The sequence below is a fragment of the Dromaius novaehollandiae genome, unplaced genomic scaffold (assembly GCF_036370855.1).
Source record: "Dromaius novaehollandiae isolate bDroNov1 unplaced genomic scaffold, bDroNov1.hap1 HAP1_SCAFFOLD_30, whole genome shotgun sequence".
Taxonomy (NCBI): Eukaryota; Metazoa; Chordata; class Aves; order Casuariiformes; family Dromaiidae; genus Dromaius; species Dromaius novaehollandiae.
The window spans coordinates 1,361,739-1,383,494 of NW_026991333.1; the positions used below are offsets into that span (position 1 = coordinate 1,361,739).

The window sequence follows — 21,756 nt, forward strand, 5'->3', positions numbered from 1 at the left end:
ATACTTCCCTCTCCTCAGTCCAGTGACATAGAGGCACAATGTGATGTAGAAGGAGATCTTTCCCCTTGCCCCGCTTACATCAGGGCTGCAACCATCCCTGCTTTGAATAAAGAATGAGTTAAGCCTATGTGGTGAATAGCTGTGGAATCCAAAGCATCCTTCCATATTGCCCTTAATAACTGGAAGCGATGCTGTTTGTGAGGATGCTCTTCACATTACTCTTCTCTCATTCTCCAGAGAATCTGCATGGCCAGTCTCACACACATTTTCACAGGCACATCTGAACATAGTAAGGTAGAAAGTCGGATAACAGAATTTCTTCCTTTTATAAAGAGAACTTAAAATAGTTTGATTTAACTGGAAAGCAAGGTGAAAGGAGACAGGATCACTGCTTATTCTGTTTATTTGTACTGTATTATATTATAGTGATCTCATAATTTAGTGTGTCTGTGGTCACCTGCAGGGAAATAGTATTTTCTGTGTGCGTGGCTTGGTTTCTGAGTAGTTACTTCTTGTGTATATTTTTCTCTAAAGCACTGGAGAATTGCTGGAGCTGAAGATAGGCAGGGGGTGATGGTATTCCTGGTGATGTTAAAGTATTTAAGATACCTTTTTGTTATGTCTTCTCAAATGCCCAAGATTAACCCTGCTACCAATCCCCCATATCAGACTGGTGAGGACTGCTTCCTTCTGTAACACCGGGCTTTTCACTAATTTGTAGCACGCAGGTTACAGATAAGGTTTCTTGGGTTCCCACCAGTTTGTTACTGTCAAGGCCCTGAGAGTGGCCAACAACCTCTGCCACCCCCCGCCCCATCCCAGGGATTTGGCTGCATGTGCTCAAGGCCAGTGCTGACATGCAGCCGGGGATGAGGCTGCTGTGAGAAGAGCTGTGGGAGAGAGCTGGGAGAAGCCTTGCTGGAGGCTCCCCTTTTGCTTGGAAGCTGCATGTTGGGAATGCTCATCCTTGGTCTTTGCCTGAGCTATGGTGCAGATGTCTGTGGCCTGCCTCTGTTGTGGTGGCCCCACTCCTCCTCTGGGGTAGCATGACCCCTCCAAGGGGCTGGCGGACCCTCCCTGCGCACCATCAGATGCCCTGCCAGGGTGATAGCCAGGCCTGGCAGCTGCCCCAGGCAGCCGGCAGGTCAGCTTTGGCCACCTCATCACGCAGGGCCTCAGTTGGCACACCTGCATGGTTCAAATACACAATTCAGTTCAAGTGGGTTGCAAAGCTGAGTGGGGGGAACGATCCCTTATGGCCTATGACTGACAAGTTCTTATAGCCCTGGGGCCTTTGTGTCATCCTCCATGTGTACATTCAAGGCCCTTGCTATCATCCTGTATTCCTCTGTGTTGCGTTTTATTCTAGGGTCATTTTGTTTAGGGTGGTTCCATACAGAATAAGCACTTGTTATTGCTATCAATTAGTTACAAATATCTGCATATGTATATATATAACATTACACCCCACAACTGCACTTTTCTCAAAAAAAATGAGTCTCATGCTCTTTAGATAATTGTTATAGCTAAACAAGCTGTAACACAGCTCCAGACATACCAAGACAGATCCAGACCAAGCCCAACAAGAGCTGAGGCTGGTGTTGTTGGAATAATGCAAGGCCTGTTGGCCTCTTACTGTCATGCTCTGCCTTTGAGGTTTATCCACAGATTTCGTCTTGCAAATCTCTTGCTCTTGCTAGGATACTGGTAATAGCCTTGGATTTCTTCTGCTCTTTTCCAGTGACTGTATCTTTTCCTGTGTGCAATTGTAGCTTTTGGTCTGTTATCACAAGCTTTTCATTTTTTTATAGAATGAGGGGAAAAGCTTTGTGATGATAAGATTGTTTGGAAGGACTCATCAGCTGTGTGACTGTTTGCAGGTTCTATCCCTAGATATAGGGGAGTCTTTTCTTGTAGTCATTCAATCTTTTCATGTCTAAATCCCATATCTTTAGTTCACTGTTACTAATATTTCGCATTAAGAAGTGTTTCACTTTAAAGAAGGGTTTGTCAAGGTTTGTTCAGCAGTCACCTATGCCAATTATGACTGTCAAAGAAAAGCCAAAATCAGCACACCTCTTCATTGACTAAACTGGGAGCAAAAAGGAAGATATGTTACTTTATATTGAACAAAAGGAAATCCTAAACAATTCCCTTAATCTGTTTTATATGCTGCGTCCTTCATTTCACAAAGTACTTGAGCACATGCCTAATTTACAGATCTGCTTAAACAATTGTTAACTGAGATCTAAAAGAGATATCTGTAGTACAGTATAATATTTTCACAGTGGCAAAGTAAATTCATACAGCCAGTTCTTTATGAAGGATTTCCTGAAAACTGTGATGAAAGGTTTCCTGTCTTTTGAGTCCTTTTTTTTCTAGGCTTAGGATAATTATAATCTAGTATTTCTGCACCGAAAATATAAAAATTTCTTATAATTTTGAAGTACTAATACCAGTGTGCATTAACTGTGTCAGTGCTAATTGCCTCATAGTAACTTTTAGCATCAGAATATTAATAACTGAGTATTTTTCAATCTCTGTTCTATAGATGAAAATGACAAATAAATGCTGTTCTCCCTCAGACCAGGTAAGACTTTAATTGTATTAATGAAATGTATTCATCATGCCAGAACAAAAATTATTAATTTTTCTAATTCTTCTCATTGCTTTAAGTTGCAAAATTTGTAGAGCCTACATACAGACATTTAGTCAGTTTGCAAATTCTAAAACCACATTTGCAAAATCTGTTTTAAATTCTGAGATGTCATAGTTTACACAGCAGATTCTCACTAATGAACAGTAACTAGTAGAATCCCCAATTGCACTTGTTTATTAAAAAATAAAAATAAAGGAAAATTAAAAAAGAAGGCTATATCACTGGATTAGATGGAGCCATGATATAAGTGAAAGAGGGAGACAGTGTAACTTACAAATATGTCTTGGAAAACATACTTTATGCTTGCATGCCTATAGCTTCAGCGAGTCTGACAAATTGATGTGACTTTATATCTACATCACATTATTATGCATAGATAGCTCAGGAATATATTGCAAATAGTATCCTTTGGATGTGTCATGCTGTGCAGAATACATGTTTGCAGTGACCATTTGTCTAGGGCTTTTGGAGCTTAGGGAGCCTGATGCAATATTGCTGCACCTCTAGCTAGTCAAAAAGACCCAATGAATTTACTACACTGGAAAGCCTTCTTACTTACTGTGGGATTGCAAAGTTGTTTTTTTTTTTTTTTTTCCATTTACTTTGTAAATTTTCTTTTTCCAGGCTAATTCTATAATTCTGGGAAATAAATTGAATTTTATATCATAAAACTAATGAGCTTCACACTTATTTGCTATCCTTGCATCAATCTGGTGCTGAACTCAGGAAAAAAGAGCCCAATCCTTGTCTGTTTCCAAGAATGCTGTGTTTGCAGATTAAAAAAGTGAAAATTAGCCAGGTTGTCTTTTGCTACTTACTGCTTTACTATAGAAATTTATTGTAGAAATTTACTACAGAATTAAAAGACTGAGTCTAGAAGTATTTTGTATGGACATCAAATAAATGTTTAAAATATTTGTTATTAATTAGACAGCTTGTATATTCTTTCATGTGTCACCATTTTGTCATCTTATCTAAAAAACGTAGTTGGACATTTGTAGACTGTTCTAGAAGTCATTAAAAATATCTAACCATTTACATTTTCTTACCCAGGAAACTGCTTTATTTTGTTATACTTGTGCCTGCATTTTGGAAAAAAAAAGTACACCTGAAGAACTACTATAAACTTTAATTCTGTGTGTAGTAGATACCCAAAAGTTATCCCTAAAACAAAATGAATACCTATGTAAGAAGGGAGCATTTAATTATTCCTTCTCATTATTAATCAAACTGATATGAAAAATAGGTGATTATAAATGGTAGGAGGAAAGATACTGAATTTGGATATATGTTGTTGGATGAACTCCCTACTACAAATATTTTAGTAACTATTTTCATAACATCTGAATCCCATTTTAAATTTAATGATACATTTAATTATCTGTAAGTTAAAGAAATGAAGAATAATGATAAATGAGAATTGCTGCCTGTAACCTGCTTACCTACCTGCAGTATGGTATAACTACTAATGTAATTAATGATATGTTCCAAAATTTATTTAATGTTCTTGGGTCTGTCACTTTTTTGGAGCTGCAGGAGTACTGAAATCAAAGAAATGCCAAATCTGCTATACTGTAGCATTCACATGAAAAGCTCGAAAGGGAATTCCAACTTCTATTTTATTAAAGACAGAAGTACTAATTGACATTAAAATGTCTGCTTTTAAGAAGCTCTTTCTTAAACTAAGTACAGGAACATTAGAAGCAGTCTTTGTTGATACAGACAGCTTGTAGAGTTGGATTTAAAGACTTTGGTTCAAGCTGCTGAGAGTTAGAAGGCGAATGAAGATGATACAAGAATGAGCTTTTTGGTATTAATGGATAACTGCAAATGATTGACTCTATTCTTTTAAACTTTATTCATCTCAATTTTTGTGCATGTAATATGATACTTCAAAAAAAGGAAGAAGTATTCTTCCTGAATTTGTAAATAAATATTGAGGACAGTCATACGACCCAACATTAGATGCCTAATTTGATTTCCCAGGTTAACAGGCTAGTGTCTATAAACTATCCATTTAGTCAGGGCAGAAAAATATTCTTTTCCAGAGCATCATTCAAATGTGGAAATTAATATCAATCAGTATTTTAAATAATCCTTTATACGGATTATATATATAGCCTCTCTTTCTGCTTTGACTGTACTGGGGTCCTAAGAAGACCCCAGTAGGCTCTTAATTTACTATCTAAGGTAGGTGTCTAATGTTAAGCAGTACAAATCCATTACCCTTTTTACCTTCAGAATATGAAAGGAAGGAAAGATGCAATTAGAACGTAAATTTCTGGAATGGAAAATTTAAGGCAAGACTGATGTCACTTACATAATGTGTGTACAAACCTGAACTGCTCTTGTTAATATAATTGATTTAAAAGACAGAGAAAAGAGAAGTTTGAGAGACTGGAGGTGGTTTGAAGAGCTTCCTTAAGTAAATTTTGTGATAGTTGCAGATTTATCCTTCCTGTTGAGTATGGACATTCCTGAAGAATTAGATAGAGCCTTTGAGTTTCATTATCGTGTCAGTTGCCATGAGTTTTCTTCATTGCCTTCAGAATCCAAACCAATCTTTCGAAAAGGGGTGAGATCAGATCAGGACAGGTTCCATTCAGATTCTGTTTTTCATAGGTCTGTAACAAACTAGGATTTGGCATCAACAAATGCAAAATTAGTTCACTAAACCTGGGTTTCTCGCTTTTCTTTCATATTGTCCTTGACTGGTTTAACTGGAAATATTATTCTGGAAATCCAGAACAAGATGAATTCCAAGGGCATATAGCTAAGAAAACTGTAGAGGGAAGGGATGCAACTAATGGTTCTCAGATCTAAAACAGCTGTATTTCTGGGTCTCTTTGCCCAAAGAAGACATTAAACAAAGAGTTTGCATTTTGTCCTGCATATAAGATCCAAAGTTAGGAAGAGGTTCCTAGAGGTAGTGGTAGCAACAGTTGTAATTATTATGACTATATTTATAATGTTAAATTAAACAGTACCAGGTCAACAAGCTAATTGGCACAGTCTCGCTACGTTCATACTATTAATGTCTCTTCTCCCTCCAAAGGAGGCATTTAAACTGGGAGGCATTTAAACTATTGGAATTTCATTTTTGCCAGTGCTTAAATCCCAAATTGTTCTTGGGAATTTTTTGAAGAGTACTAGTTATCCCAGACCATGTCATGCTAGTTAGTCTCTGTCAAGGACTAATTATAAAAATTTGACAGGTGTATATAAATAAGTACCACTGCTGAAGCCCTGACACTATACGTAACCTGTGTAGACCGCAGAGGATTGGGAGCATGAGGCACCTAAGCACTGGGTACTTTTAGAGCAGATTGGTGCTCTGCAAGAAGACAGGGAGATTGAGCTAGGTTGTACAATATTTTATTGAGTGTGGAGAGCTGCCATTTTCCAAACACTATAACTTTTGATTCTGCTTGATATAATTTGTTGCAGTGCTCTAGAGACTTGGAAGCACTTAATTCTCTTATCTGTAAGCAGTTAGATTTGTGACTCAATTTTCAAAAAGATATGCACCACTGGATTGCTGCATATTTTTTTATGAAACAGTAAATTAGGTGATTCCCTCTGTACAGAAAAAAAAACTTGCGGAGTTGTTGGCTTTCTAAGACTATATGAGCATTTCCCATCCCCCACTGAAGCAATACCTTTTCTTCTCAGTATGAAGAAAATGTTCATCGGATCTTGATAAACACTATGTATAATTTTACTTTATATGCTATAAAACAGATTTTCAGTGTTTCCTGCAATGTCTCTTTCCTTGTTTGTTTTGATTTTTTGCAGCTGGAGGAAAAGGTGAACTCTCTCCCTGTAATTGTTTGCATATGTATATTCCATTTGCTCTTTTGTAGTGATTGTATGGATTTCAGTATTTAGAACAATCAGTGATTTAGAACATGAGAGGAATTTCATGAATTTGGAGCCTTGCTTTAGTTGTGTCCTTTACCAGACTTGTGCATGGTAGTGCACAGGTATTCTCATCTGCAGCCCTGCAACTGTGAATCTTCCATGATGTTATACCAAAGTTTTACATTTGTGTTTCTGCTACAGTATCACCAATTCATAACATGCATATCTTCAGTAAACAGAGTCACTTGCTTGCCTAAATCATGAGCTTTTCATTGACTGCTAGAGGAAATCATACAGAAATTAAATTCTAGATACAGTGATTATAAAAGAAGAGCATGTACCTGAAAGGCCAGGACACAGATTAAGATGTAACCAGCAAGAGATATATAGGTAACAAAAAATTATGCTGTGAATTCATTAATAGCAGGGAGATGACAAAGGAAAATATTTGCCATTACTCAGTTTATCAGAGATCAGCCTTCAATAAAAAGGTCAACTGCAGCAGATGGTTATTGCAAGTAATACTAGAAAAATATGGCAAGATCTCAGATTACAAAATGAAGGAAAATTTTGGTGGTACTTATGCTTTCAATGCCTTGTGATGTGAAAAAATGGTCAAAGTAATCTCAGAGCTGTTATCAAGATATCTCAGAGGATTTGTGACTGCCAGCTGACAGATCAAAAGACTGGGAAAGGGTAAACACAGTGCCTGTTACTGAAAAGAAAGAGAAACTGGAGAATTAGAGACTAGTCAATTAACTTCAAACCCTTGAAAGAAATCTGAAATAAATAAGCAGAACATTTGTATACAGATGAAAGATAACAAGCAGATGAGTGGCAGCCATGAAGGATTTGTCAAGAATAAGTAGTTAATATCTAATCTAATTTCCTTCTGTGGTAGGATAACACATCTTGTGGATGGGTGAGAAGTAGTTGCTGACATATCTTGACTTCAGTAAAGCTTTTGACACTTCTTGACATGAGAGTATTCTAAACAAATTTTGTCCAGATTTCCTGGTACAAACTTTGTTGGATAATCCAAGAATAGGTGTAAATGGTTCACTTTTAAAACTAAATGATATATTGATGGAGTCCTGAAAAGGTATCTCCCAGATCCAATTCACTTGAATATTTTCCCTACGATGCATTAGCAAAAGTATGTGTACTAGTTTTGTAGACATGAAGCTGTAAAAGTCAGCATTAGACATAAGAATGATCTTGATGTATTGAAGAATGAGTCTGAAAAACAGGATGGAAGCCAGTTATGGTACAGCACGTAAGCAAGAATAATCAACAAATATTTGTGAGAGGTTGTAGGAACAACTCATTCTTCCAAAAAGTATTTGGGGACATAAACTCTGTTGGGCAGTTCAGTCCAGCCTCTGTCCCCATGCTAGCATTAGGGAGGTCATCGTAGTGCTACTGACCACAGAAGTCAGTTGGACACACATGGTGTCATCAGAAAAACAAGAGGTTTATTATTATATCAGGCTGTGGTAGTCAGGCACAGGGCTGATTAGCAGGGACCTTTCAAAAGTCCCAGTCACATGGTTGACTGGGAAAATTCCCTTTTCTCTCTTTTTCTCCCTTCCAAATAAGCAACCCACAGACTTTTTAATCTTTCATCATCCCTGTTTTTCTCATTTTTATATTCTTTTTTGGTTATTTTGGCCTTAGTCACTGATCCTCAACATCCTCAAAAAGCCAGCACCTCTCTTTCTTCTGATATTCTTAACCCAAGGGGACTTCCTGATGCTTCCCTGTCATATATTTAGCCTGCCAGTTTATCACGTTAATGTTTTATTAGTTCAGCAGTGCTAGACTGGAGTTGGCCAACCACTTTTTCCTGTACATTGTGTGCAATGTCCAGCAGTTTCTTACATTGTTACCTTGTTTGTTTAACCTCAGGCCAGAGCTGCATACCATAACTACAATGTCTCCTTTGTGACTTTTGATAAAGAGGCAAGCATTCTGGCCTATATGTTAATGTATAGGTGAGAGTACCTTGCAAAACAGAAGTGCAAAGTGTTCCAGCTAATTTTGTGCACTGTGCTGCAGAAAAGATTTTGACGAAAGGCTTTCCATGGTCTCTGTGGAAAGATTGAAAGAAATGGAGTTGTGTAAATTAAAGAAGAGAAGACAGGGAGGTATGAAAGAAGTCTTCAGAAATGGTAACCTGATCTTGCAGAATGGAAGAAAATAAATGTTCTTATGTGGTTGATCAGAGAATGACATGTGGAAAGAAGCAAGGAATGATGCTACACAAACTACATGTTATGATTCATGGAATTTTTGCTCCAGTTATGGATTGAAGGAGTTTCTATTTCCTCTACTCTTGAGGGTGAAGCAATTTGAGACTTTAATGGAGAGGGCAAAAAATGTCTTGAATTGTAATTATAGCACAGATGACTCATGTTAGACATGAGGAATAGACTTCATCTCTGGTAAAGCTGATAAAGTGCTGGAATAGATTGTTGGAAGAAATTATAGAGTCTCCATTACTGGAGGTCCTTAAGAGGTTAAGAAAACATCTTTTAGAAATAAAATATGTATCATGGGTCCTGCATTTCAGAGCGGGTTTTAAACAATTTCTGAGAAGCCTCTTTTCGTCTCTGTTTTTGATGATTATATGAACCTAATTGTGAATAAGTTTTCAAATATGAGGGGTTTTCCCACTGTTCTTCATAGTAGAACTGCTGTCTCAGGCATGCCATGAACTCTGGCTTCATGCTGCAGATTCAGACACTGCACATACTCTTACAAGATCAATTTCTCTTTTTTCATTTTCATAAATTAGAGAAAAACATTTTACAATTATATCATATACGTGATAAATTTAGTTTCTCCAAACTTCAAAAGTTAGTCTTCAAAAGTTAGATTCTTGCAGACTATAGTTTTAGGACTCACACATCTGGAAACAGAGCAAGAGTAAACTCCTTTGAACATAATGCAACCACTTAAAGATAGAATTGAGATATTCCTTTGTAATTGTTCTTACTTTATTTGTATGGAAGGTCAGTTATGCACTTCTTAATGAAATTCTCTTGATCTGTTTCAGAGATTTTTCTGGGACCTCAACACTTTCACTTATAAAATAAAAGTTATTGGAACAAATAAACACCACTTCAAAGCACATAAACAGTTGAACCTCTAGTCAGATAGTTACAATGTAATTCCTCTGTGATGTAATATTACTATTATACCAATTTTGAAGATGGAGAAACTGTAGATACTAAGGTTAAGAAATTTGTCAAAGTTGATGGGACAAATCAATATATTCTGATTATCCTTGTTGCATTTCTGAACATATTTCAAAAATCTCACTGTGCCCTCTAAAACTAACACATTTCACAGTGTGTCATGGTGTTTGTATGTTCCACTTTTCTCTCTTTAGAATGGAACATATTTGTGTTAGTGAAATAGCTTGTATTAGCTTACTCTTTTAAAGTTGGAAGACTTCGAAACATTTGATTCTAGAAACTCTAGAATGGGTCAGACTAAAGAATTCTGTCTCAAAGACTGACCAATAGTTCCTATTGAAGAACTAAGTATATGAAACACAGTATTTAAACAGCATTTCTTACCCTAATATGTTGACCATAGCTTCCAGCTGTCATCTGGGTCTACAGATACTCTGACAGTGACTGGAACAATGTAATTCTGTTTTTTGTGAAAAATCATGTTCTCTGATTAAAGCTGTCTTCCTGATAATTTCATCGAGCTTCCATAAGCTCCTAGAATATAAAAAATTGTTAACAATTGTTCTTTATTCTCTGTTTCCATACCATTCTGACCTCTCCCTACTCTCTTTTCAATTTCTGCTCTCCAGGCTGAGTGCTGACCTACTGTATAGATTTCCTGTCTTTATGTCTGGACATCCGTATTGCCATTTTCTGTAGTTTTCTAGTTCTATTTGATCTCTCAATTTGATTTGTTTATTTCTGCTTTATGATTGTGAGAAAGAATCTAGAAGATATCGTCTTCTGCACAGGGAGCTCCTCTTCACAGCTTTTAGAACTAATTGCTTTTCTACTCAGTTTTATAGAACAATGATTTCACTGGATTCACACTATACGATCAGTCCTTCTCCTTCAGGATGATTCTCCAATTAAAATTATGTTGACGCATTTTTAAGCAGAATTATCATGTGATTGATTAGGGGATAACATGCAGAAGGAAGCTGGGAGTAAATTTTCAGACTGAATTTTATTTTTGAGGATCTTTTTGCAGCAGCTATAGATTGATTTTTTTTTAATTTTCCAGAACAGCAGAAGAAATAATTTGAGTCTTTATTAGGTGAGGAGTTGTTTTTTAAGCTCACTTTATGGTGGTTGTAATTTTGATAAAAAACTAAACAGAAATTTAAGAAAAGAGTAACTAAGGACCTGAGTTCTCCACTGTTACTTGGATTGGGTTCCTGCTGCACAAGTAGTCCCACTGATTAAAAAAAAAATACAAGAATATGTAGAAGAACAGGGCATCTACTAATAGGGAAGAACAAGAATCACAATAGTTAAATAAGGCTTGACCATCAGCTGTTGAGATATGAATGCTGCTTTGGGAGAGAGAAGAGGAACAACTGCCCAGCTCACTAATCATTACACCACATATGGTCTCCCAAAAGAAGAACATCTGAATATGTTCAAATATTGGAACTTTTGGTAATTTGGTCAAACACCGGAGCAACCCAGACAGGTTGTGGAATCTTCATCTTTGACAGATATTCAAAAAAATATATATTATGTTATGTTATATTATTTGTGTTGATACTAAAAACTCATTTGGATAAGTCCCTGAGTAACCTGATCTACATTGGTACTGCTTCAAGCAGGAGGTTGGACAAGATGAGCTCCAGAGGTCTCTGTCAACCTAAATTATTCTATGATTCTGTTTGGATCTTTTTTTCTGAAAGGCTCCCAGATGTCATCAAAGAGAGCAATATGGGCTGTAATAACTGTTTTCACATACCATTTCTGGACAAGAAGCTGAGAGCTGGATAGTCTTGACTTTAGTACAGGTGTGCACCCTTTGTTAATTTTAGTCACACCTACTCCGGCAAAATATATCTGACATTTAGCCATGGACACTGACCTACGTGTACACTACTCATCAGGCGCTCATATCACATAGCGGGCAACTGTGCCACAGAATTCAAACTTTGGCCAGTAGGTTTGGCATTACACTGAGCTATTGTATAAAAGGCAAACACAGGTGTATCACTTCCTGCTGCATTCAGAAAAGGATTTTTTTCAAAGGCAACTTATTGATAGCTGTTCTCAAGAGAAAGCTTTAGGTTTTAGATCCTATCTTGAAAGAGAAGGCTATTATGAAATAACCAGTAGATTATTATGAGAAAAAGTGGGTGACATCATCCCCAGTTTTACCAGCAGCCCTGTAATGGAAACAGTAGTCACTACCCAAAGGACTCTGAATCCAAATTTGACATAGGCAGCCAGCTCCTGGGAAAATGAATGAAGTCAGATGCATACCCATCTTCATGGTTTCCTATCTGTTAATGTGGACATGTTGCTTTTTGTGGTGTTCAAGTTGTGCCTAGCTTGGACTTAAAAAATTCCCTCTGGGGTTGAAGCATGTAAAAATAGGGTATCGTCATTTCTAAATTCCTCTGTAGTTTCATCCCTAAAACATGTTATTTTAAATAAATGTTAAATATGTCATTCTGACAGAAATGAATTAAGTTAAATACAATGGAAAACATCAATGTAATGCATCAGATCTTCTGGCAGGCCGATTTTTTTTTTTTTGAAAATTTATTATTTTCATGATAATTATGTATGTGAGAGGCCTGCAGGTCACAAAGATACAGAAAAATCTATTAGTCCCTCTCTCTCCCCCCCACCCCCACCAAGTACTAGTTAGAATATAAAGTCTGCCACTTGCTTTGGAGAAGACCAGAAAAAGAACTAAAGCTAAAATTAAAGCAATATATACTTCTCTTAGCTTTCTTATATTTGCATTGTTCCATGATGCTTTATGATACAACATTAGTTTTTGACTTGCAGTCAAAACTGGTTTCTGTTGTAGATTCTTCTCCTTCTTTAACTAAATGAGCATTCTATCGCATCTGTTCTGACCTTTCATATGTCAGAGATCTACTTGATTTTCTTTAACTATTTTCCCCTTCAGTGTTTTGCTTCATTTACTTTTCATAGCTATTTAACTAACAGCACTACACACAAAATGTACAGATAACTTTATTAAATGTAACACACGTTACGTTTCCAGTCATCTAGATGCTCTATTCCTATAGCAAAACAGTAAGTGCAAATAAGAATGTTCACTCATCTGCTATCATCGGATTACATTTTGTTAGTGACATATTATCACCCCATAATGAGTGCCATTGCTCCTTTTGTTCCTACAGGAACTTTTGTAAAGTATATTGGAACACTTTAGGAAATTAATAACACAGCAATGGTGAATGGGTACTTTTCCATGCAGTTTCAAATAGCAGTCTGAGATTGATCAAGAAAGGAGTGCTAAAAGCAGTGCTGAAAATGGGGTAGTTTGTAGTGTTATGCCAAATCAGCACTCCTTAAAATTTCAAATGGAAGGTTTTGGTCTAGTCAAAATCTCCCTAGCATACTTATCAACCACAAGCAGCTTATTATTGAGTGCCAATATTTGGTTGGTGTTTTTTTCCATACAGACTTCTGTTGAACTGAATAATTATTCTTATGTTAATTAAACACTGATTCTGATAAAATTCTTCTATTTTCTTTACTTTTTAGGCATTTTTTGTCTTTATAGTTGATTATAAATTTGTTACACTCTTTTCTTTATGGCTTTTTTTTCTCTCAGATTTATTTTTCTCCCTGATTTTTCCTTCTTCGCATGCCTGTATAGTGTCTTCTGTTTTGTTCTTTTCATTTTAATTTCATGTTTATTTTGTTTCATTATTTTCCATCTTACAATATTGGTGTCTTTCTCCTCCTGAATGTCCTTTCCCTTGTCTCTCTGGTTTGCATTTGCCTTTCCTCTTTCTCTTTTATACTCGTTAGCACTTACTTTCTAGTTTCCCCTTTTATTATCCTCAGTTAATTCAAATAACAGTAATGCAGCTCTAAACCCACTGAGCTCACTCCAAATCTTCCAGTAGCAATCATTCTTCAAACACGTAGCTTAACTTTATTTCTTCTTGTAGACAGTATCTCATTTGAGCAATCTGCATTTCAATCAGCTCAAATATTGCTTTCTCATAAATATACGAAAACTCTAAACCAAACAACCACTAAAACTTTTCGTGTCTTCTAGCCATATTATATTTCTTTCCCTAAATATATGTATGTACTGAGACTTCATACATTCAGTAAATTTTCTACAGGGGTATTCTTCTTTGACTTTTAGATCAATCTACCAATGGCTCCTTGTTGATTTTTTTCACATTTTCATTAAAAAAAGAATGGACCAAGATGATGTAAGAATAGATACCTTTTAGAAAAGGCAAGAATTGCCAATAGATTTTTTTTTTTTTTTTTTTACTGGCACCTTTACTACTTAGGTAAGAGTCTCATAGTGTAAATATAGAAACCATAACCTTGTGATTTGAAAGGCTTTCAAAGCTTTTGAAGGGGGATTCTTTTCTTTAAATTCACATTGAACTATAACATACTAGCTAGTTTTTCTGGGTGAGTTTTTATTTTCTTTTGTAAGATAGAAATCAGCAAAGCATTTTTTCTTATTTCTACTGCTAGGCACAAAAATTGCTTCCTCATTCAAGAAACTATGTTGACAATCTGAAGCTAAGTAGTGGCTTTAAAAAAAATGGAAACCGAAAAAAGCTGTTAATCAGTTTTGACATTTCTTGGCAATTATCATTAAATCAATCATCCAAAAAAACAAAAAAAATTTTCAGGGTTCTAAGACTGTTTGCTTTGATGATGTTATATTATTTGGGTTTTTTGATTTAGATCCTGTGTTTCTGGAATTGGATTTTTAAATTTGGCTGCTCATTTCAGTCAAGCAGAATAATAAGCTGTCCAGTGTATTCAAAGTGTAACTGAAGTATTGCTCTTTTTTTCTGTAGTCTTTGAAGAAATAGAACAAATAAATGACCTCATGATGATCCATATACTTGTTTCTATAAGAAATTAAATGAGCGGTATTACAAAGTTGCAATCAGTTAATAGAAAGACCATACTCTCCAAAAAGGTTTCACAGTCCCCCCAAAATCTAGTCCAGTGAATATGTTTTTGTATAATTTTGGGTTTTTTGGTCTGGGGTTGAAAGAGATTCCATCATACCAAGGCAGATTATCACTGAGTTTATAGGTGCTAATAGTTATAAAAATCTGTTTGCAGTGTGGAAAAGGATATACTTGAAACCAAGACTTTTGATTCTGACCTACCACAAGTAGTCTGGTCACAGCATCATGTGGCTACAATAAAAATAGTAATAGTACATTTCCATTTTAGTAAAACACTTAGAGCACAAGCCCAAAATATATGTCTGCAGCTGATCAGAAAATGTAATCTATAATGTAAAGGGACATATTATAATACTGTTAGAGCAAAGTTATGTGATGAGTGAAACTGACATTTAATTTTACTACAACATAAAGCACATATCCTTCTTATGTGATAAAGTTAATCCAAAAAAGGTATATAAAGAAAGAATCAATGTGACAAAGGCACTTTATTAGCAACAACAAAGGTGAGCATACAGAAAGTTTTTTTCAGATAAATCTTGTGACTTATTCAGATGTCTCTCTTAAGAGGTATGTGTCACAGAGGTTCTAGGTTGTCCAGCTTTTTACTGTCCTAAAGGTAAAGTAGAATCTAGAGTACTGGCTGTACTATTTTAGTACACCCAGCTTTTCTGCTGGCTAAAATGAGAGTCTGCTGAAACATATGTAGGTGACTTTTTAAAAGGAGATTATCTTTGGAACCTTCTAATATGGTTGAATTAATCATATTAGAACACCTAATTTTACGATAATAACTATGCTTAATTTTTACATATTAAATTTCCCCTTTCCTCCATGGCTGGCACACAGCATACCAGCATGGATACAACTTTGCTGCCTGGAATAGAATCAGGATTCAGAAAACCTGTTCAATATGGATTATGTCTCTTCAAGGACTTTTGACACACTGGAATGGTTAAAAGGTTAAGAGTGTGATAGCAATGGAAGGGCAGTTTAGAAGCAGGGAATGATGCATCCAAATCTAAGACACTCTTCCCTGTGGAAAGATTTGACCTATTCAGGTCTGTCTTATGCCTTGCTAGAAAAATGAGCTTTAATTTTCAATGACTTTGTTTTACAGGTCATACATATGGGATGGGTAAATGAGAAACTTGAAGGAACTGATTCATCTCAGCTCTACAAATTCAAGTTTCTGGCACTGAAGGGTTCATCCTTCTACATTTTCAGCACTCCACCGGTAAAAATATATACACATATATATATACTTTGGGGGAGGATTTAACTGTAGATGGAAACCTGTTTGTTATGTCTGGGTTTATTTTTTCCTACCAAGTAGAGTTGTCAGCTGAGATTTCAAAAACAGTTAAAGCCATAGATGCCACTATGTTTCAGTAAGCTTTAGATATCTAACCTTTTTCAAGGTCCTCTGAAAATCCTACCATATCTGGATATCTCAATAAATTCTTAATGGAGAACATTTGTGTTACTTTTTTAAGTTGTTGTGTTCAGATTCTTTTCTGGTTGGTTATAGTCAAAATTTCATATCTTACATTTATTCTGAGGCATTTTTCCAGGTGTAATTACTTGGTAGTTACTCTGTTTTCTTAAAGATAGTCACATCATGAAATACACCACCGATACTAAAGTTGTGAATTTTACATACAGGCTAGGGATTGAACTATTACAGAGAATCCAATCCTAAATGTACAGTTTGAATAAGTGACAACATCCTGCTTTGATTATTTCCATAGCTAAAAACTAGAATCGTATTTCATAACAGATGACTTACCTAATACCACTGTAAAACACTAAAAATTAATTTAAAAGAAGGGAAGAGAAATGAACTGGAAAATTCTCGGCTCCTAAGAGTGACCCATAAATACCACATGGAAACTTTTTTATGCTTTCTTTCTCCCTTCAGAGAGCCATTGCTTTAAATACATCACAAAGAACAAAATGTAGAATTAAAATACATTTGCAGCTAAATAGCTTTCTTAATTCTTGATCAGAAAGTGGTCAGTCTCCTGATTTCTTCAGCAGAGGCAAAAGCAAATCTGATTTTTTATGTGTACCACCAGCATACCTTTGTGAAGTACTTACTCTTTGAACCTTATTTATGAACAGAAGCAATTAATAACAGTCTCTTTCTCTAGACTGAAATTCTAAACCCAGTGATTCCTATAAACTTCTAACATTTATAAATGGCAAATTAATAGTACTTTTCTTAAAATGAGAGAACACATCTGGAAAAAGTTTTTTTTTTTTCTTTCTGCAAAAGAATATTCATGTTTATATGTTAAGTTGAGGAACTAAAATCTTATTCAGTTACTAGAATCCAATTATAGTGAAAAACAAACCAAAAAAGTAAATAAATAGCACACCAATTATTCATGTGTCTTTTACTTTATGAATTTCAATTATGATGTTCAGACCTATTTTGGAAGGAAAATTTTTGATATAATTAAAACTTTCTATCTAAATGATACTAATTGAGAATAAACTACTTCATTTATCATATTCTATTAAGAACAGGCAAGTCAGGATAAATGTTTGTTAGCATTTTTACCATCTTATTTGTCACTATCTACTACACTCTACAGTGTTTCTGTGCAACGTATTTGTAGAAACAATGGCTTTTCAAAAAAAAGGAACAAAGGCGACCCCTTTGGTCATGGTGTTACGTCATCCCAGTAATCAGATGCACTTAGGTGTACAATATCAATGACAGAATGCATAAATCCCAAAACCCATTGACCAGTTTTCCTGATCTGTAATCACACCACAGATGTTTTATATCAGGGAATAAAAAAAAATTTTTTAAAAAGGAAATTGGCAGTTTCCGTTTAGAATTCAAACCTGGATCTCGAGCCACAAGCTGGCTGGGGCTGCCCCAGCTGTCACCAGGACCTTGCTCCCTCAGAGCAGGGGGACGGGCCCCAGCAGCCAGGCCAAACCCAGCCCTGTCCCACCAGCAGCCCTTGCCAGTACCAGCCCTGGGGAGGCCCTGGCCCATGTTGCATCCTGAAACTGGTTCTGTATTGCATGTCCAAGCATGAGTAACTTTGTAGCTTCAAACATAAATCCCCACAAGAAGCCTTACACTACTTTTAGTGATATTTAATTATGCTGCTCTTATTATCCCCACTGATTTTTTTTTTACTACATTAAGTGAAATATAACAAATGGACTGTTCTACTACAAAAATATTAATATTGTTATCTTGCCTGATCTTTAAATGTTTGCCATTATGTTTTATTTCAGACATGTTTCTCTGATGCTATGCTATTGACAATGCCACACTGTAGTGTACATGAAGTAGATGATGTACAAGTCATATAGTTAGTTGTAATGACCTTATCCATAATTTATAACTGCTTATAAAAACATCTAATACAATTTTTACTCTATTTCTTTGTGTATAAGAGATCATATTGGGGCAAATACAGTTTCTAACTTTCAAAAGAATAAACAAAATACGGCTACCAATGAACAAAATTCAAGAAAAGTACAGATCAAGTACGGATTTTGTAATTTCAGAGAAGCTACTATAGAGAGTAGCGTTCTATTTATACTCTGCTTAAACAGTTTCTCAGATGGTGCTTTCAAAAATGTAGACGCTTCCCAGTAAGAACAGATATCAAGAACAGAGTTGCTTACCACAGTAACAGAAATGGGCTAGAAAACTCAGCTGTGATGTGTAGACCAGGGAGTTTTCTAGCTCCATGATGAGGAACAAGCCATTTTCTAAAAGGCTGTATGATATCTTCTGTCCTCTCCAAGAAGAAGTGTTATTTAACATCTTCCATGCTGGAAAAAGCTCATAGGCTTATTCTTGTTTGACTGTAATGGGCACATTTTCAACTTTTTCTGTTTTCAGTTGTGCATATAATTTCATTTGCATGGTTTGTCACTATGAACTGATGAGAGGTTCTACATGTACACAGAGATATGCATGTACAGATACAAAACCCAGCACCTGTTCATGATGGAGTGAAACATTGTCACATATGTTTGGCATGGTGTGCATAGCTGTAGCTGTATGCAGGAGAGTTTTATATACAGAAATTGGTGATGTGCTGAAACGCTTTTACATTTAGACCTAATGATAGTAATCGAAATGTCTTTTACGTAAATACGCCTATGACTTATAGGTCATAACTTATGACACTTCCTATCATAGATTTAATATCCACAAAGGCCTTGGAAAAGAGATAATTAGGTTTCATATCAGATTTAGCAAAGTCATTTTTTTGTGTCATCAGATGCTGTATATTCTCATGTTTTCCTGTTTTAAGTAGAAGTAAAATATACATGACATCTGCACACTTTCTTCCCCAGAATCTTCACTGGCCCTAGAAGTGCATCTTTTCTGTAGTTTATAGAGACAAATAGACTGAGATGATGTTCTCAGAGTTTAAATAGCTTGGGCTGTGAAAGTTCAAAAAGCAGATGCTTGGGAATGGCTGCAGCAGGCACTGACCTATAATTGAGACTGAACTGAAGAATGTGTAATTTGTGTTTATAAGGCATAAGCATGGATCTACTGCCTGTGTTTACTCCATTCATTTCAAAAATTTCTTCCTGTTGTTTTTATGTCAGTCTGGTTAGTTAATTATACACTCTGTAACAGAATTCTTATCCACCCACTTTACAATATGTGAATCTTTCTGGATCAAGATCATTCCTGAATAAAGCCAATGAGTTTATGGTGAAGTTGCAGCTTAATGCTGAGACTAGAATATCTATAATATCTGTACTGAGGTCTGCTCTGCCTAAGAAGTGTTTTATTGGGGTTCCTGTTTTATGCAACAGTATCAGGACAAAACTTGGCAGATTTAGCGAAACTAGATTTTAGATTGCCCTTATGGAAAATGGATAAAGATATGGTAGGTGCCGTAAATATTACAGAATAGATAACTCAAGGGGAAACAACTCTTCGAGTCATTACCAGTGTAAGATTTGTCAATTATTCTGTAATCACGGCTGGCTCTAGGGGATAATTAAGGGCTAAAAATGCATGCATTTTTATTGCAGCTGATGGAGTCTGAATTATTGCCCTCTAGATGTTACCATATATAAATAAAACAGCAAACAGATGTGATTACAAAGTGCTTTCTATAAGCTGTTATTATGCTGTTTCCACTTATAATTGTATTTACTGTAAAAATATTGTAGTTCAGTTATATCCAAGGAATTCTGGGAGATTTTCTTTTTTGCAAGATAATACTTTATTTCTGAAGAAGCTAATTTTTTAAAAGAGTGGAAATTTATCCAAGAATATAAACATGACCGACAGTGAAGAGAAGATCTTGTTATCTCATCGTATACATAATTTGATTTAAAAATTAAAAATTCTTAAATAAAGATATGAAAAATCGAGTCTTTATTTTGAAATTATTATGAAGACTCCATCCTCAAAATTTATGTTTTGGTTATATAGATATACAAATGAAAAAAATGTAGTGGTTACAATAGGCATGTATAAATTAAAACAATTCCTTCTCTGTAGAGTTCATTTTGATCTTAAGGCAATATACTAGACATCTAAGAACTAATGCATAATCAGCAACCTACAGCCTGTTCTCAAATCCGTCTGAAAACCAAATTTGCTGCACGATGTAGATGTTCATTAACTTCAAGACAAGAAATTCTTCAAGGCAAAAAAACAGTCAGTTTGAGTTTGGCAGATGATCACCTCTGCTGAAACAACTAGGAAAGTGGAAAGTGAATATGAATATTACGTGAAATGACAACAGTGATGGCCCTCAGGAGACAAACTGCCAGTTGTTTTAGAAAGAGTTATGTTTGTCTAGAGGAAGCAGATTCTCCATCTCTCATTCAGATAAGTGCATTAATCACTGACTATTATATATAATAGCACATCTAGAACCATATCCTGTGTTAGATTACTGATTCTGTGATCATCTTTGTTATCTGCCATTAACCTGTTATTTCAGGCTCTGCTCATCACTGGTCACTGGATTTCCCTTTAATTTTCATGTGATTTTCCTGAATAAGTATCACTGATAGTTGCTGCCTGTGAGAATTTTTTTCTTATTAGAAATATTTAACAACTTTCATGGCGTTAATGACTGATTGGAAAAGCTTGGTAAAATAATGCTAAATTGCAAAACTGAGGCACATATTCAGTTTTGTATGGAAATTTCAGTGACTTGTAACTTGAAATTGGCAAAATAGCTGAAGCAGAATATATTATTGCTTATTTTGTTACTGTAGTTCTTAGTAATTATAGTCCTGGACCAATATTTCAGAGTTTTGTTGCTGTTCAGAGAAGGTTCAACAAAAAGGTCTCTTCTCCAGAAAACCTGAAATGTAACTATGAGAGAACAGAATGAGAGAACAGATATGGGGTAGATAGAGAAAGACAGGGGGATATAAAAGGACAGTATTGGTAATAACCCACAACCCAAGTTCACAAAAGTATTGGTATAAAATTTGTGAGTAGTCTACAAATAGAAACTACATGAAGTAGTGTAGAGTGTTAGTGGTGAAGAGAAATGGAGTGGATGTATTTGTGAGGTAGTGAGAAAGGAGTTTTCTGAACTTTTTATAAAAGCCAAGAGGAATGCCAAGGAAAGATTTTTTCTTTTTTCTTTCTTTTTTTCCTTTTTACAGCCAACAGAGATGTGCCTGAAACAGGACATACACTCTTTTTTGACCTTCCCAAGATCCAAAAAAACTCCTAGATCACATCATTGATCATAATTCACTTAAAGAAGCTGAAACAATAAGGCTGTTTGTCAAAGAATGTTTTTCCTGCATCCCTAAAGTAGCTTATCTGACTGCATTTAACAGATTTACAGATTTAATTCACAGATACCGTATTTACAGTTTAAAATTATGACACACTTTTGAAACTATCAAATATGAAAAACACCGTTCTTTTTAGGGCTATGTTACTATGCAAGCTTTATTTTATTACATTCCGAAAGCATCTGATAAATTTCTGTCTATTTTCAAATCTTGAAAAAGTTCTGAATTCATATCCTAGAAGAAATTGGGAAGACATTATTCAGTGAACAAAATTTTCAAAAACATTCATTTAATA

The 21,756-nt window shown here is 35.4% G+C and overlaps 1 pseudogene; it reads left to right on the forward strand.

The window, feature by feature from the left end:
* LOC135325814 (gamma-2-syntrophin-like) overlaps positions 1-21,756 on the forward strand; it is a 172,637-nt pseudogene that overhangs the window by 103,669 nt on the left and 47,212 nt on the right.